We start from the raw sequence: 12,586 nt of genomic DNA on the forward strand, positions 1-12,586 counted from the left end.
TTTGGTTTGAATCCATCCCATTTCTTGATTCTTGCTTTGATTTCTTGTGCTTTAGGAGTCTTGTTGAGGAAGTCTGATCCTAAGCCAACATGATGAAGATTTGGGCCTACTTTGTCTTCTATTTGGTGTAGGGTCTCTGGTCTAAATCCTAAGTCCTTTCCATATTGAGTTTTGTGCAGGGTGAGAGAGATTTAATTTCATTTTACTGCATATGGATTTCCAGTTTTCCCAGCACCATTTGTTGACAGGCTATCTTTTCTCCATTGTATGTTTTTGGCTCCTTTGTCTAGTATGAGGTGACTGTATTTATGTGATTTTTGTCTCTGTGTCTTCTATTCTGTACCATTGGTCTGCCTGTCTATTTTGGGGCCAGTACCATGCCATTTTTGTTACTATTGCTCTGTAGTATAGTTTAAGGTCTGGTATTGTGATACCTCCTTTTTTACTTTTTCTGTTCAGGATTGTTTTGGCTATTTAAGGTCTGTTATTCTTTCAGATGAAGTTCAAGACAGGTATGTCCTCTTTTACCACTTTCTATTCAACATCATCCTTGAAACACCAGCCACAGCAATTAGACCTAAATAATTAAAGGGATACGAATAGGAAAAGTAGAATTCAAGCTGTCACTATTTGTTGATGACATGATTCTATATTTAGAGGATCCAAAAAACTCCACCAGAAAACTTCTAGAACTAATAATTGAATTCAGCAAAGTAGCAGGATATAAAATCAATACACATAAACCTAATGCATTTCTATTCATAAATGATGAATCCTCTGAAAGAGAAATTAGGAAAAACACTCCATTCTCAGTAACCTCAAAAAAAATAAAATACTTGGGAATCAAACAAAACAGGTGAAAGACCTCTATGATGAGAACTACAGAAAACTAAAGAAAGAAATTAAAGAAAACCTTAGATGGAAAGATCTCCCATGTTCTTGGAGAGGCAGAATTAATATTGTCAAAATGGCCATTGTCAAAAAGTCTTTTTTTCAATACCAAAGGCGCTATACAGATTCAATGCAATTCCAATTCCAATCCCAATGATGTTCCTCATAGAAATAGAGAAAGCAATCATGAACTTCATCTGGAAGAATAAGAACTTTTTAAAAAGTGGTTCATTTTAGCTATACATGGTATTAGGATTCACTTGGACTTAATTGTAAGAGCACAGAATAGAATTTGTTCTGTTTCAGTCCCCAGTACTTTCCTCCACCTACTTTCTCCCCTGTTCCCTTCCCTCTACTTTGCTGATCTTTCACTCTCCACTTACAATTATTTTAATTAGTGTCTTGTGGATATACTCAATGGTGAGATTCACTGTGGTATATTCATGTATGTACACAGGAAAGTTAGGTCAGATACACTCCACTGTTTTTCCTTATTCCATCCCTCCTTCCTCTCTTCATTCCTCTTCATCCATTCCACTGATTTTTTTTTAACTCCCTCCCCCTTATTTTTGATTAGCCTCTGCATATCAGAAAACATTGAACCTTTGTCTTTTTGGAACTGCCTTATTTCACAGCATGATAGTCTCCAGGTCCATCCATTTACTGGCAAATGCCTTAATGCCATTCTTCATGTCAACCATAAGTTGTTTGAAATTGAAGACTGACTGTAGGGTCTAGTATCAATTCCATTTTGATATCTCGTTCAAGTATGTTTGTAGTTAAAATGTATTCTGTGATAGCTGGATCCAGGAAGTATGTTTTCTAATTTTCTTATTCTAATCTACATTCTTATTTTTGTCTGCTAGTTTTACCAGTTCCTGAGAGAATTGTCAGATTATTTCATTTTTGATTAAAATATATCCATTCCTCCTTATTGATATGTTCTTAAGGGTTTTAAAATTGGATACTGCATAAAAACTGGCAGAAAATCATCCTTTTAAAAAAATTTGAGTTTCTAGTAATGTATCTGCCTAAACATTTATATTACCTGATAATGATATTGCTATGGTGATGCTTTAGTGTTTCAATGACTTGGTTTTTCTATCACTTTCTTTTTTTCTATATTAGATTTAATTTCTTGTACATTCTTGAATAAACCAAGCAAATGAGGTATATATCTTTAATTGAACACAATGATCAGCCAAAAAGGGATACAGTATTCCCAAGATCAATCATCTTTTACATTTTTCCTGCATTGTTTTTCACATTTCTAAGAAATGTTCCAACACAACCACACTATATTGTTGTAGATCACAAAACTGTCTCTCAATTTGTTTTTCAAAATAGAACATCTCATTGTTAATAATAAATGTGTGACCAGTGTAATTAGTAGATCTAAATTCTGAAGCTAATAAACCTAATTAAGAAACAAAAACTTGAAAAATACTAAAAAGAGAATGTTTCATAAAATCTCTTTACTACTTAGAAGTTTGATTGCTTTCTTTGAGCAGAGGGAGGAATCTTTATGGGACTTTAATCAGGGCAGGAGAAGCTTCTGGCCTTGGCTTTGGAATGTGCACTGGCCATAACAGTAGTAACACCCATGTTGGTGATCAAAGACTGGACTCTCTTCCCCGTCTCTCAAAACTTCCCTATACAAGGATGAGAAAGAAGTGGGGTAATTCCCACTGACTTTAGAGAAAAATCTAGGACTTTCATCTTGCTGGTTTCTGCATATGATTTTGGGCCCCAGAGAAACTTGTAACAAGGGGGTTCACTGTTGGGCACCTGCAGGTACTCTAGGTATTGCTCCTGCACCAATTCTCTGGTTGTGAGCTTTTCAGGATTCCCAGAGATGAATTTCTTCTCCCAAACACCTCGATCATACTCGGCATCTCCCAGATCTTCTCAGGTGCATGACTGCCCTCCATGAAGATCACACCCAGGATAAGTGTCGGGAGGCCAGTCTTGGGCATGCCCTGGTCATCACTCAGCTTCCTGTAATAGGTGATGTCTAGCATTTCAATAAGGAGGTAGGAGTGGGTCATGGGATCCACTTCCTTCACTCCATGCCCAAGATCACCTCCATGTGCTCACAGGCATTCCTGAAGATCACAGGAAGTAGTCCTTGTGCTTTTAATGACACTCTTCAGCATTTCTGCCCCTGTGATGGGCTCCTTTGTGGTTTTTTTTTTTTTATTAATTTGTAGATCACTATTTTATTTTTACACCTGCATTACAACTTCCATCTTTAATCTTAATAGGATTTTCTCTGACTCTGAGGGAAGCTTTTTTAAAATTATTTTTATTTACCTTTAAAATTTTACAGACTGCATTTTGATTCATTGTACCCAAATGGGGTACATAAATTTGTTTCTATGGTTGTACACAATGCAGATTCATACCTTTTGTGTAATCATACATGTACATAGGGCAATGATGTCTGTCTCATTCCACCATTTTTCATATCCCCTTCCCTCTCATTTTCTATTACATATTCTAAAGTTCCCCCATTATTCTCTCATTCCCTACCCCCACACCCGTTAAATATCATCCTCCACTTACCAGGGAAAACATTCGGCCTTTGGATTTTTGGGCTTGGCTTATTTCACTTAGCATGATATTCTCCAATTCCATCCCTTTATTTGCAAATGCCATATATTATTCTTCTTTATGGCTGAATAATATTCCATTGTGTATATATACCAGAGTTTCTTTATCCATTAATCTGTTGAAGGGCATATAGGTTGGTTCCACAATCTAGCTATATATAAACATTGAGCTTCTATAAACATTAATGTGACTGTGTTACTGCAGTTTGCTGATTTTAGGTCCTTTGGGTGTAAACCGAGGAGTGGGATAACTGGGTCAAAAGGTGGGTCCATTCCAAGTTTTCTTAGGGTTCTCCATACTGCTTTCCAGAGTAGCTGCACCAATTTGCAACTCCACCAGCAATGTAAAAGTGTGCCTTTTCCCCATCCACACCAACATCTATTATTGTTTGTGTTCTTGATAAAAACCATTCTAATTGGTGTAAGATGAAATCTTAGAGTTGTTTTAATTTGCATTTCTCTAATTACGAGAGATGTTGAACACTTTTTCATATATTTATTAATTGTCTGTGTGACTTCTTCTGTAATGTGTCTGTCCAGGTCCTTGGCCCATTTATTGATTGGGTTCTTTGTATTTTGGGTGTAAAGTTTTGTAAGTTCTTTATAAATTTTGGAGATAAGTGCTCTATCTGAAGTGCATGTGGAAAAGATTTTCTCCCACTCTGTAGGCTCTCTCTTCAAATTCTTGATTGTATCCTTTGCTGAGAAAAAGCTTTTTAGTGTGAGTCCATCCCATTGATTGATTCTTGCTTTTATTTCTTGTGCTTTAGGAGTCTTGTTGAGGAAGTCTGATCCTAAGCTCACATGATGAAGACTTGGGTCTACTTTGTCTTCTATTAGGTGCAGAGTCTCTGGTCTAATTCCTATGTCTTTGATCCATTTTGAGTTGAGTTTTGTGCAGGGTGAGAGGTAGAGGTTTAATTTCATTTTACTGCATATGAATTTCCAGTTTTGCTAGCACCATTTGTTGAATAGGCTATCTTTTCTCCATTGTATGTTTTTGGCTCCTTTTGTCTAGTATGAGGTGACTGTATTTATGTGGTTTTGTCTCTGTGTCTTCTATTCTGTACCATTGGTCAGCCTGTCTATTTTGGTGCCAATACCATGCCATTTTTGTTACAATTGCTCTGTAGTATAGTTTAATGTCTGGTATTGTGATACCTCCTGTTTCACTTTTTCTATTCAGGATTGTTTTGGCTATTCAAGGTCTCTTGTTTTTACAGATGAATTCATGATTGCTTTCTCTAATTCTATGAGGAATGTCATTGGAATTTTAATTGGAATTGCATTGAATCTGTATAACGCCCTTGGTAGAATGGCCATTTTGACAATGTTAATTCTGCCTCTCCAAGAACATGGGAGGTCTTTCCATCTTCTAAGGTTTTTTTCAATTTCTTTAATGTTCTATAGTTTTTATTGTAGAGGTCTTTCACCTCTTTTGTTAGATTAATTCCCAAGTATTTTTTTTTTTTTTTTGAGGTTACTGTGAATGGAGTGGTTTTCCTAATTTCTCTTTCAGAGGATTCATCATTTATGAATAGAAATGCTTTAGACTTATGCGTATTGATTTTATATCTTACTACTTTGCTGAATTCATTTATTAGTTCTAGAAGTTTTTTAGTGGAGATTTTTGGATCTTCTAAATATAGGATCATGTTATCAGCAAATAGTGATAGCTTTAGTTCTTCTTTTCCTATTCATATCCCTTTAATTTCTTTGGTCTGTCTAATTGCTCTGGCAAGTGTTTCAAGGACCATGTTGAATAGAAGTGGTGAAAGAGGGTATCCCTGTCTTGTTCCAGTTTTTAGAGGAAATGCTTTCAGTTTTTCTCCATTAATAATGATGTTGGCTTTCGGCTTAGCATAGATAGTCTTGCAATGTTGAGTTATGTTGCAACTATTCTTATTTTTTCTAGTGTTTTAAGCATGAAGGGATCCTGTATTTATCAAATGCTTTCTCAGCATCAATTGAAATAATCATGTGATTCTTAACTTTAAATCTATTGATGTTGTGATTTACATTTATTGATTTCTGGATGTTGACCCAATCTTGCATCCCTGGGATAAACCCCACCTGATCATGGTGCACTATATTTTTAATATATTGTTGTATGTGATTTGCCAGTATTTTGTTAAGGATTTTTGCATCTATGTGCATCAGGGATATTGGTCTAAAGTTTTCTTTCTTTGATGTGTCTTTGTCTGGTTTTGGTATAAATGATAATAGCCTCAGAATGAATTTGGAAGGGTTCCCTCCTTTTCTATTTCCTGAAATACTTTGAGGAGTATTGGTATCAGTACTTCTTTAAAGGTCTTGTAGAATTCAGCTGAGAAACCATCTGGTCCTGGGCTTTTCTTGGTTGGTAAGTTTTGATGGCTTCTTCTATTTCGGTGCTTAAAATTGATCTGTTTAGATTGTGTAGGTCTTCCTGATTCAGTTTGGGAGGATCATGTGTCTCTAAAAATTTGTCGATGTCTTCGATATTTCTATTTTGTTGGAGTATAGATTTTCAAAGTAGCTTCTAATTATGTTATGTATTTCAATGGTGTCTGTTGTGATCTTTCCTTTTTCATCACAAATTCTAGTAATTTGAGTTTTCTTTCTCCTTTTCTTTGTTATTATGGCTAGGGGTTTATCAATTTTGTTTACTTTTTCAAAGAATCAACTTTTTGTCAATTTTTTGAATTGTTTCTCTTGTTTCAATTTCATTGGTTTCAGCTCTGATTTTAATTATTTCCTGTCTTCTACTATTTTTGGTGTTGATCTGTTCTTCTTTTTCTAGGGCTTTGAGGTGTAATGTTAGGTCATTTAGTTGTCGACTTTTTATCTTTTTAACGTATCAGCTCAATGCAAGGAACTCTCCTCTTAGTACAGCTTTCATAGTGTGCCAGAGGTTTTGATATGTTGTGTCATTGTTCTCATTTACTTCTAAGAATTTTTATTTCTTCCCTGATCTCTTCTGTTATCATTGCATGATTCAGTATCATATTATTTAGTCTCCAGGTATATGAGTAGTTTTTTTTTTTTTTTTAACTTTATCAGTTCTAATTGCATTCCATTATGTTGTTATAGGATACAGGGTAGGATCTCTATTTTTTTGTATTTACTAATGGCTTGTTTGTGGCATAGCATATGGTCTATTTTGGAGAAGGATCCATGAGCTGCTGAAAAGAAAGTATATTCACTCGATGATGTATGAAATACTCCATAAATATCCATTAGGTCTATATCCTTGATTGTATTATTTAGTTATATAGTTTCTTTGTTCAGTTTCTGTTTGGAGGATCTATCCAGTGGTGAGAGTGGTGTGTTAAAGTCCCCCACTATTATGTGTTTTGGTCTATTGATTCTTAAAATTGAGAAGGGTTTGTTTGATATACGTAGATGCTCCATTGTTTGGGGCATAAATATTTAAAAGTGTTTTATCTTGCTGTTTTATGCTTCCTTAAGCAGTATGAAATGTCCTTCTTTATCCCTTCTGACTAACTTAGGTTTTAAGTCCACTTTATCTGATATGAGGATGGAGACCCCTGCTTTTGTACTGGGTTCATGTGCATGGTATGTTTTCCCCCATCCTTTCACCTTTAGTCTGTGGATGTCTTTTTCTTTGAGATGGGTCTCTTGAAGGCAGCATATTGTTGGATCTTTCTTTTTAATCCAATCTGCTAATCTATGTCTTTTGATTATTGAATTTAGGCCATTGACGTTCCATGTTATTATTGAGATATGATTTGTATTCCTGCTCATTTTAGCTTATTTTTGGTTTTTTACTTGTCCTTCGATTGGCTTTTCCTTTAGGGTAGTTCCTCCCTTTGCTGACATGTATTGTTGTTTTTCACTTCCTCCTCCCGAAATATTTTGCTGAGAATGTTTTGTAGGGCAGGTTTTCTATTTGTAAATTCTTTCAACTTTTGTTTATCATGGAAAGATTTTATTTCATTGTCAAATCTGAATGTTAGTTTTGCTGGGTATAGTATTCTTGGTTGGCATCCATGTTCTTTCAGAACTTGAAATATATTGTTCCAGGCCCTTCTTGCTTTTAGAGTCTGGGCTGAGAAATCTGCTGATATCTGCATTGGTTTCCCTTTATATGTAATCTGATGCTTTTCTCTAGCAGCCTTTAAAATCCTATCTTTATTTTGAATGTGAGGTATTTTCATTATCATGTGTCTTGGTGTTGATCTGTTGTAGTTTTGTGCATCTGATGTTCTGTAAGCCTCTTGTATTTGATTTTTCCATTTCATTTTTCAGGTTTGGGAAATTTTCTGATGTTATTTCATTGAACAGGTTGTTCATGCCTTTGGTTTGTATCTCTGTGCCTTCCTCAATCCCAATAATTCTTAAATTCAGTCTTTTCATGATATCCCATGATTCTTGGAGGTTCCATTCATGACTTCTTGACATCTTCTCAGTTTGTTCAATTTTATTTTCAAGATTGAATATTTCGTCTTTATTGACTGAGATTGTCTTCCACGAGGTCTATTCTGCTGGTGATGCTTTCTATTGAGTTTTTAATTTGGTTTATCATTTCTTTCATTTCAAGTATTTCTGTCTTTTTTTTTTTTTTTTTCAGAATCTCAATCTCTTTATTGAAGTGCTCTTTTGCTTCTTGATTTTTCTCTTTTAACTGTCTATGGGGATGGTCATGCATTGCCTGCATTTTGCTCTCTTATCTCATCTTTTGCTTCACGGGTCATTTTAATCATGCATTTTCTAAACTTTTTCTGTCATTTCTACTGCCATGCTGTCATTGAAATCTATCACAATAGCATTTTGGTTTGTTAGGGACACTTTCTTCCCCTGTTTTTTCATATTGTTTCTGTATATTTCCCTCTAGCAGTGAAGATCAGAGATACTGAAGTTTGCCCCCTGCAGGCCTATTATGACCCTGCAGTTTTCCACTACCTCTCCTTTGAAGGGGAGATCAATACCAGTAGCACCCAATACAGAGAAAATGCAGCCCTGAACCAGAGAGCCCCTATAAAGACTTTAACATTTTCAAAATAAACAGGGTCAGTTCAATTACTATTTACAATATTTCTAGTTGTGAACAAGAGGATGGGGAAAGGGTGTAGGATATAACTGAGTAAATAGGGGTACCTGTCATAGGGCCTCCAGTCTCCTGTAGTTGTCTCAGGAAGGGAGCTGCCCTTCCAATAATTCAAAGTGCCTGCAGCAGCCTCCAAAGGAGCTGGGGAGCCTCTGGATGCACTGAGTCAGCACAGAGGCAGGCACAGTGTCCCTCAGCAGTAGGGGGGCAGGCAGGCAGGGAGGCAGACTCAGCACCTGATGATCTTGGTGTTGTGGGGGCCAACTGGGCGCCAAGGTGCAATCTCGGTATGGAAGGCGGGCTCAGCGCTGTTGTCTGACCTCAGTCGGCTCCTTTGTTTTTATATTTGGGCACTCAGGAACTTCATTTCAGCCACCATCTTCAGTGTGTTAATCGGTGACAGCTCAATGAGCAGCCCTCTGGGGTGCTTGTATCATCCTCTTGACCTCTGGATCCTTTATCCGACTGGCCTATTGGATCAGCTCAGATGTTAGTGGAGAACGCAGCTTCCTGAAGACTAAGAAAGAACTGGTGTTACAGAAGCAGGCCACTCTCTTCCAGGGTTGAAGTAGGGAACAAGGCAGCTATGGCATTCACTTCTTCAGCTGTAGAAGTCTGAGGACTAAGTGGGTCCGGTGCCTCTCTTTGAGCTTGGAGGTCAGTGTAGTGCTGATTCTTCTGCTTGTAAGGAATCATAACTTAACAGAAAAGACTGGCATGGGCGTGGGCAGAAGGGTGATGGAAACAACTGGCCTTGAAGTCCGACAGTGCCTAGAAGTCCTTCAACCTGCCAGCTGGAGGTCAGCCGTCTCAGGACATCTCACCTTCTCACTCTTTATCCCTGTTTGATATATTTAAGGCATGTCTCTGAAGAGCAGAAAATTTACTTTAATCATAATGACATTTGCCTTAATTGCAATATATGTTCAAACTTTGATCACTGCCACTTTTTTTCTAGTTCTGCATCTTACTCATTGGTAGATGAAGCAATATTCCTTCATGCACCTTTCCTGACTTCTTTCGTACTTTAATATATTTACTTTATATAAAATTATTTCTAAATTTTATTGATACACTGGAGACTGCTATATAATCTCAAATTTTGTACTTACTGTCATTTCACATAATTCCAATTATTCTCCCTTAGTTTTTTATTCAGATGTAGTTCTCATCTCTTCAAATTTGCTCACATTTGTCATTTCCTTTGATTTTTCTCCATTTTTTTTATACTCGTCAGTATGGAGGGGTGTTTGTGTGTGTTCTCTGCCCCTTCTCACCCCATCTTTTCCTTTTTTTCTTCCCTTATAAGAACTCCTATTAGTATTTTCTGCTGTGGGCTTCTTCTGTTTTCAAATTCTTTTTTACTTTTTTTCTTTAATTTTCAAATTTTTTATGAATACTATTTTTGCCTGATATAGAATTCTAAGTTGCCAGTGTTTGTCCTCGACCACTTTTTAAAACCATTCCTCTATTCACCGGCTTTCATTGTTTCTTTTCAGCAGAAATCTGAGATTCTCATATTTTCACTTTGGAAGAAAATAAATTGGTTGTCTTTGGCTACTTTGAAGATTGTCTTTGGTTTTGGTTTTCAATAGCTTTATTATGATATATCTAAATGTGCCTTTGTTTTGAGATTGGCCTTCATGCTCCTCCTGGAGTCTGTGGCTTGGTATGTTAGGAACTTATCTTCATTACTATCCTTTCTTCCCTTTGTTATCTTTTTTCAAAGATTCCAATTAAATCTCAAGTGTGTGCTTTCACAACATATGACTATGTTCTTACAGAATAGTCTTTTTGTCTGTGATGCTTTCTCAGTGTTTTGGCCTAACTTCCACTTCACTAGTCTTCTCTTTGGCTGGTATTAAATTAATACATTAAATTCTCAATTTTAGTTGAAATTTTTATTTCTTTGTAGGTCATTTTCTACTAAATATTCCTATTTGCTTTAAAACATGAGTCTAATGCCATGAATATATAAATCTCCTGTGAATCTTCCATTGTCTTTTTTTCTTGATTATTTTGGATTGCTTTTCATCTTTTATATTTTTTTCATTAAATAAAAGCCAGACCTTTCATGGAATAATATTTACAGAAAAACTGAGACTTTGAATGTTATATTTTCCAGAGAGAATTTATAGTTTTTTCTTTAAAAAACCAGAGGAGTTAGGAAAACAATCGCTTTAATCCAAGAAACTCAAATCCTGATTTTATTTTTATGGGCACTAAGTGTATGTCAACATGCTTTTCTTGCCATGCAGACATTTGAGAATCCACACAGACTTTTGTTTACTAGACTCTTTCCTCCTTGATACATCCAGATCTCCAATTTTTGTTTTCCCAGTGCTATGCGATCACGGAATGTTCTCAGTTTCTGAACTCCTTAGTAGCCATTTTAGAATCTTTAAGAGTATTGGGTTAAAATTGTATACAATGTTAATTTAAACTCTCTGCATTTCCCTTTTCTCTAGCTTTCCCATTCCTTTAAACAGTGCTTTATATCTTTTACTCATTGTATGTGCATGTATAAGAATTGATGTCATATAAGCTGATCTATTATATATAGCCAGAAACGGGCATCTCATGATGTGTTACTTTGGAAGAACCCAACAATGCATTTCACTTCTTTTTTGTCAGGTTGACCCTATATAGCACTTTTGTAATCCCTGCACGGAATTCCAATTTACTATCTTTCCTTGAAGATAACTTCCTACATCAATACACTTTCTTCATCTATAATGAATCTTTTTTTCCTTAACTAACATTGCAGGATTCCAGAGACTTTTAAGTCTGATCTATGCTTACAGGTATGCTTCATGTATTCCAAGTGGAATGTGTGAACTATTTTTCCTCAGGCAGACTATAAAATTTAACAGAATATTTGTATACACCACTATGATTTGTTTTACTTTTGAATCTTTTCAACATTTTCTGAGTTTTATATTTGATTTTGAATCAGTCCAAGTAACTTTCAAAATCGGAAAGATCAAGCACAGTTCCCTCCAGTAGACTTAACATTTCTTCTTGTATTCCTGCATAAACCATTTGACTCCCAACAAACTGGGGTTGCCATTTTTTAAATGTACTTTAATTTCCTGTGTTCAGGCCCTGGGTTATACCACTACTTTTCCAAGAAGATATGTTTATAAATATACACAATTCCTTACATCACTCACTGAAATCCTATAGGTTGAATAAGAATCAGATTAAATGGCACATCCTCCATGATTATTTGACCATGTAAATCTGCTTTGAAAGAAAATGATCAATAATTACAGGTAATACATGTATCCCCTGCAGCATTTGTTAATCTATTTCTCACATTATTGCAATTTCTTTGAGGACAAGTACATTATCCTAAAAAGTGTACATTACCCATTGCTTGATTGTTTTTGTATATAGAAGCTCTTCCCTCACTTGTAATGATGTAAAATTATAAGAAATATTTCAAATTAGATGCTGCAAATAGTGTGATACTAACTTTTATTGTTTCTATTTAATGGAGTTCTACAGGTTTCTAGGATTTTTTGTAAAGATTAACAAATTGTATAACATAATACAAATAAAACTACCAGTAGAAATACAAACAGAAATGTTGTACATCTTATAAGTATTTCTGAAAATCTGAGACAAATTCTTTCTGTTCTTTTGTCTAAAACCAATTTGAAAAGCCATCCTCCTTTTTTCTGGGCTGTTCACTTGTTATTTCCCAATTCCCCCCACTTGCATCAATCAGTTGAACAGTTGAGTTCTAAAAGCTTCTCTGAAATGCCTAAGCCTTAACAGTATTCAACTAGGATAACTTATGTGAGGTTATAAAACCTGTGTGACACTATACAAGAATAATAATTGAAAGCTTAAAACTGTTATCTTTGAAAATTTGAGTCCAAGTGTAAAAATAAGCAAGTCTCTACAATGTTTTGGCTTGACATTTTTTTTTAATGACAACTCATTTCTATTTTTAATGGTACTTATTTTTATAAACAGAATGATCAGTCCTATCAAGGACATACACCAAGTGCAGAAAGACTGTTCT

Source organism: Sciurus vulgaris (assembly GCF_902686455.1).
Source record: "Sciurus vulgaris genome assembly, chromosome: 6".
Lineage (NCBI taxonomy): Eukaryota > Metazoa > Chordata > Mammalia > Rodentia > Sciuridae > Sciurus > Sciurus vulgaris.